Source organism: Poromitra crassiceps (assembly GCF_964638095.1).
Source record: "Poromitra crassiceps genome assembly, chromosome: 13".
Classification (NCBI taxonomy): Eukaryota; Metazoa; Chordata; class Actinopteri; order Beryciformes; family Melamphaidae; genus Poromitra; species Poromitra crassiceps.
In genome coordinates, this window is record NC_139644.1 from 11118713 (window position 1) to 11125518 (window position 6806).

Genomic DNA, 6806 nt, shown 5'->3' on the forward strand with positions numbered 1-6806 from the left:
GACAACCGGAGATATATTTTAATCCTTATGAAAATACTGTAATAATCTTTATAGCAGAACCCAAATCTCTTGTTTTTAATATTGACTGGGGAACAGCCAGACCAGTATAGGAGGTCAATGGAGGCGATCCAGCTCATAATGATGATGTTAAAAAGCAAAGGAAGGCTATCTTTATAGCACGTCATAAACCAAATAAATTCAATGTGTTTCACATAAAACACACAAAACATAAGCAGATCATCAGTACATCAGTACAATGACATAAGGAAAGACAGACAGACAGACAGACAGACAGACAGAAAGAAAGAAAGAAAGAAAGAAAGAAAGAAAGAAAGAAAGAAAGAAAGAAAGAAAGAAAGAAAGAAAGAAAGAAAGAAAGAAAGAAAGAAAGAAAGAAAGAACATTGCAAAATAAGGAAATGATACTGAAAATAAGAGTTAACTGATGTAAATATGCTAAAATTGGGATGGTGTGATCTTGTCTTTTTAATCCAGCAACCTTTCAGCAAAACTGCCCTATTTTGTACAAGTTGGAGATGAACGAGATTTTGACTGAGGCAGGAACACAGAGAGATAAAAGCATTCATGACTTTGTACAAACTACTAATGAAAACTTGTACCTTTGAGAGGCAGGGCCCATGACAAAATGATCCCATACTCTCCTCCATCCAATTAACTGAGACAAGTAGAGGGGCCCTCCTGGGGCCCTCCTGGGGCCCCCCTGGGGCCCTCCTGGGGCCCTCCTGGTCCCAGGGTCCGGGACATCTGACCCTTTTGTCACCCTCTGTCGGCGGGCCTGTTGAGAGGCACTGACTATAGACTGGTTCATTCCCACTGCAGCGATACAAAGGGGTTTTCTGAGCGTCCCAGAATCATAGTTTTTGTTCCTACTAGGACGGCCCAGGCAAACATCCCCTCTCCTCCTGCCCTGTAAATTAAACGAAATCATTTGAAACGCTCCGGGAGGAAACGAGAAGGTGTGTCTGGCACAGCTGCAGAGGTCATATAACAAACACGGTGATGTCATGGGAAGTAGCTTCTTCGCAGCGCTTGGTTTCCTTTCATCTGAACAGCTGAGCTACTTTGTGGAGTTGAATTTTCCTGCCTGGAGCTCATAAACCTCCATCTCAGTCCCATTGTTCCAGAGCCACACACGCATGCCATAGGTCCTCGATTGGTAACATGATATGTCTTTATTCTTTTTTTTTACCAAAACTTTTCCTAAAAGGGAATAACTTGCACTTAAACGTTGTACTTTGTACTATCTATTTGGCTTTCTTTCCTACCTTTGTACTTTGAGTAAACTAGAGTAATGTGTGGTTTATATCTTTTGTTGATTGTTCTATTTTGTTTATTTGATTGCTATTATATGTCCTGTTTTTACAAGACTAGGGACCATGTTGGAAATAAGTGTTCACACTTTTACATGTCTATCCCTTGGATTTTGTTCTGCTATATCCATAAATAAAATAAATCAATAAATCAATCAACCAATCAATCAATTAATACATCAATAAATTAATACATCAATCAATCAATCAACAACTGAACAACTGAACTGTGTTGGAAGAGAAATGCTGCTTATATCTATTTTGTTCTAGGAAGTGACCCATATCTGATACTAATATGAACTGTAGAACATACACACATATGAGTAACACTAACAAAAGACGTCACATTCATTTTGGTCTCAAACACATTTACGCTACATTCAAGTTTGGACTCAACTGACCCAAATATCTATTTGTCTTTCTTTTCATTGTTGTATCTCCTCCATAACACTGACTCAGCCAAGCTGCATTTGGCACCAAAATGTTGACATGTGTCTCAGTTGAATGACAAGATTTACTTATTGTCATGGCGACACTGACAAATTGCGTTTTGAATGTTTAAATTCAAGTCACATGTAGGCCTCATGCCGCAGGATCTGATTTATGCCCATGTGGTCCTGATTGGATTTGGAAACAATGTGACTTCATGTAGCTTTTTGTTGTTCACACTGATTAGAGCGCCAGATCTGTGTCACATGTGAGGACAAAACATAAATCAAATCAGATTTAGCTCTAGCCTACATGTTGGAGCTATGGCCCCAATCGCTCCTTATAGCAGCAGGTCTCCACGCTGGGTCCTAGTGGCCAAAACAAGGGAAAGAGTCTGGCCTGAGAGCACTGAAGAGATGCCAGCTGCCTCTCCTCTGTTTCAGCCTCCTGAGCGAGTGTAAACAGGGTCACTGCGGGGGGCCGCAGCGGGGGCGGGCCTTTTCAACGGATCCCGGGATGCTGTGGACTGTTGCTTTCTATCAGCCATGGACATTCTTCTTCTTCTGCTGCCTAGGGGAGAGCGCACAAGCACTTGTGATGACGTACGCAACACAATGGAGAGGGCTCAGCCTCACAGCTCCCCACTGACTTCAGACTGGAGGCCTGCCTGTAACTTTGCCCTGCAACACAAAAAAAGTGTTTTTAATTGCCAGTGTGATTTAAGAGAAATCCAACAGCTCAAAGAAAGCAAACCTATAGATTATGGACCCAGCAGCAGCTATGCCATCAGTCTATGGAATATATTGTTCTCGCATGTTCTTAGAAAAAAAGAAAAAAAATCACATAAAAACCCTGTATCTCCAACTTTTTGTCAACATTTCAGGAAGAAAAACTGCCTTGTTTTAGTTTGATCTCAATGCATTTTTGACTTTATCCTGTGGATTTTCTTTTGGTTCACAGACAATTAGAGATCTCGCCTCGACCTGCTAATCGCCTGGGAACTTCTTGTCAAAAATAGTAGTTTTAACGGCGGCGAGAACGACCGCTAACAAACCTAGGTCCCTCTGTCACGTTACCAGAAACGATGCTCTCCCCTCATTATACTCCGTAGTGAAACAAACTGGAGATACAGTGAATCACTTTGTAACATGGAGAGAGCTTTTTTAAAACATTGAAAATGGACGTCCCGAGCGACGTTACATTATTTGATTCCGTTTCATCCGTTTACAAGCACACAAATTCTGCATTCTGCAGTCTAGTTGAGCAAAGCGAATAGAGACTGAGAACTGAGTCTAAACCCAAGAGGCCAGAGGTACTAAGGTCTCAAGTAAAAACATGAAAAATGAAAAATTCAATGCTATGTTCTCTGTCATGATCTGTGGCCCCCCTCTCACTGCATTACTATCACAGGTTTCACATACATAGCATTAAAAGCCTCTGCTTTGGTCTTTTTCCTATATTAAATGTAGGCCAGAGGACAGGCGAGGTGGTTGTGGGTCCTTGTCTAGAGGAAACCATGAGCTTTGGGAGGAGCAGGTTCCCACACCCAGAAGAAGAAGAGGGAGAACAGGCTAACACAAACAGTGCAGCGCTCAGGAAGGAAAGGGCTCTCTGGGGTCTTTATCAGATCTGCGAGGTCCTCAGCACGTCCATCACCCGTCACAGGCATGACCCCACCCACCTCCAGCCCTGCTGCTGCTGCTGCTGCTGCTTCTCCTTCTTTGTGGAAGTGTTCATAGCGCTGGGAAATATATCGATATTATATCGATATCGTGATATGAGACTAGATATCGTCTTACGATTTTGGATATGCTAATATCATGATATGACATTAGGTGTTGTCTTTTCCTGGTTTTAAGCTGCATTACCGTATAGTGATATAATTTTCTGAACGTATACCAGACTGTTCTAGCTCTTCTATTATTTGTCTTTACCCACTTAGTATTAGTCATTATATCCACATTGATTATTTATCGAAAAATCTCATTGTGTAAATACTTTGTGAAAGCACCAATAGTCATCCCGACGATATTATCACAATATCGATAGAGCTATTGGGTCAAAAAGTATTGTGATATTTGATTTTGACCATATTGCCCAGGCCTATATTATTTTAATAAAAGTGCTTGTGACATCTCACGCGTGACTTTGACTTACAGCGGAACATTTAGCCCACTTCGTAGAAAACACTGAAATATATACCGTGTACGGCCATTCAGTCTGAAAATACTGAGATAGGATTTTTGGTCCATATCGCCCAGCCCTGTGATTGATTGCGGCTCATGTGGCCTCATGTGGCCTTGGATAGAGTAAAGGAAAGTGAACATGACGTGCGAGTCATGCTCAGGATTCATGTCAAGATCCATGCAGGCTATAGGCTACAGTGATGATTAGACCACTAGGACAGACTGTAAGTAAGCCCATAATGTAACCTGCAGAGAGAGCCAGGAGAGCTGCTCCCACTGCTCCACATCCAGCAGTGCAAGAATGTCCTGCTCAAGTAGGCCTGTCACTTTGTAGAAGTAAAAGTACCGGTGTAAAACACAAGTAAAAGTAAAAAGTAGCTGGAATAAAATTAACTTACGGTACTTTTTAAGTAACTTTTTCAGAAAAGAGAATGTTAGCTGTGATATTTTCCATGTGATTCTAAAAGGACAGAGTTAAAAGATTCTTTCAATTGTAAACAATTAGAAATAGCAAAAATAAAATACACAAAGTAAAGCCGGTTTACATTTTCTTTGCTGGCTGAGCGTTCACTCACCGTGAATGGCTTCACAGTTGCCCAATTGATTGATGGGTTAATTATCTCCGCCAGGCGTAGGATCATGTGTTGGGTGTGCGTGCGTTTGTTCTCCTGTGTGTGTGTGTGTGTGTGTGTGTTCCCCTCACTCCTCGCTTCAATACGCCAAACTCAATTAATCAATGTGGCGGTTTAATGTTGCCTTGTTATCAGCAAGCATGTTCCCTTCGCAGTTGGCTTTTGGTTTGGCCATGGTTAGGCAGCGGTGCCTGGCGGAGATCGGCACTCTACTGAGTGCACTTTTCTAGTTGATTGATTGATTGATTGATTGCCCAATCTCCAAAAGAACCATGAGCTAATTGTACAACATCAAATATGATGTCTTTTTTTTGTACACTATTATGGGTTTCCTAAATGCTGTTTCCACCCTGAAAGTATCACATTCTGGCGAAATACTTTGGCATGAAAAGGGTCAAATTTAAAGATATACAATATTGACAGAAGATACTGGCTAGTGGGCAGTTTATAGTCCCAAAAATATCAGAATCAGTATCGGTCAAATCCTGGTGTTTGGACACTTTGGAATAATAACTCAGACAGACGAGGGGGGGATTGGAAGCTTTCAACTCTGTTTTCACAGTCTTTTGATTTGTTGTGAGAAAGTGTCCCGTGCGCCTGTCAGTTTGTATACTGAACTTGATCTTCTCTGCAGTCCACCTGGCTGCAGCTCGGAGCTTTTTCCAGACCTGGCCCTGGCTGAACAGCAGCAGCGGCCCTCAGCTGTCTGCTGGTTGCATAACACTGCCTCCTTGCTTACCTCATGGAACATCTCTGGAGTAACTCAGACGGTCTGAAGACACACAGGAGGTCGGGGGTTACGCTCACGACTCCCCCCCCGGCCCCGGTGCCTCTGGGTGCCTCTGGGTGCCCTCCGCCACCCCCGACCCCTTTTCAAAAGAGCGGGGTCGCACTCGACAGCCAGGATCTGTTAAAGCAGAATTTCATTCATTTTCTATGGTATTTTATTTATCCATCCATCGTCATGTGTGATACAGAGGGAGATTACCTTTAGTAACAAATGGGCAAAAGTCAGAGTGCCAATGTGCTGGAGTAGTCCCTGTGTGCTGAGCGTTGAAGGTTCATGTGAAAAGGTCAGAGGAGAGGGGACGTGGTGTGTCTTGTTCCTGGTTTGTTTTTGGTGTGGTGATGGTTCAGGTGCAGAGAGGAGGAGGTCAGGATGTGTGTGATGTTGAAGGGCAGGGTCAGCGCCACGCTGGGAGAATCAACAAACACAGCCCGGGGCGTCCCGGTGGCACACCTGGTAGAGTGTGCATACCACAACGGTTTAAATTCACACGGCCGACCCGGGTTCGAATCCGACGCGTGGTCCATTGCCGCATGTCATGCCCTCTCTCTCTGCCCACTGTCCTATCCAATAAAAGGCAAAATGCCCCAAAAGAATAAAATAAAAAACCCAACAAAACACACAGCCCAGTCACCACAGTAACATGTTGGCACGTTACGTTTCTGCAAACCATGGGGATACGTTGAATTTCAAACACGTTGCATAGCAACATTTCTACATGTGCATGTACATGTGCAATAAAGATAGCAACATTTCTAGATACATGTAACTAGACCTCTTGTGGTCGTGTAAATAACGACAGTTTGCGATTGAAATAGCACGGTGGTGTGGTCGGGGGTGGTGTTGGGCGTAAACACCGGAGACCGCAGTTCGATTCCCAGTGTTGCCAAAGTCTACATTTCAATCCTAACGTTTCCATAACCCTAACCAAGTTGTTTTAGTTGCCTAACCATAACCCGAGTTGTTTTATTTGCGTAACATTTTCAAATGAACGGAAATGCAGAGATTTTCTTTAATTAACTGACATTTTAATGTATGTTGGAAACGCTCGGAGGACTTGTTGAAATGTTGATGTGTATTTTTGGTCTGAGCTTGTTTACGTATGTCTCCTGAATGCAGAGAGGTGTCGGGGGAGGGGGGAAGAGGTGGACTAGAACTGTTAGGGGGGGTGTCTGAGGAGGGGGGTGGAGACTGGTCGTGGCAGTCCTGAATACATCCCACTCTGTCCAATCCAAGCATACAGGGAGATCCTCCACAATAATCTATAATAACAAGCAATGCACATTTATTAACAAGGTTTCATCAATGTCTGGTTTTCTCAACAGCTTTGTAATTAAATGCTTGTTCAAAATGTTCATTATCATGTTGCTCAACTGAAATACTGTGCCACCCCCCCCCGCCCCCCCCCCCCCCTTTTCACCCCCTGCAGGATTCGCCAACAC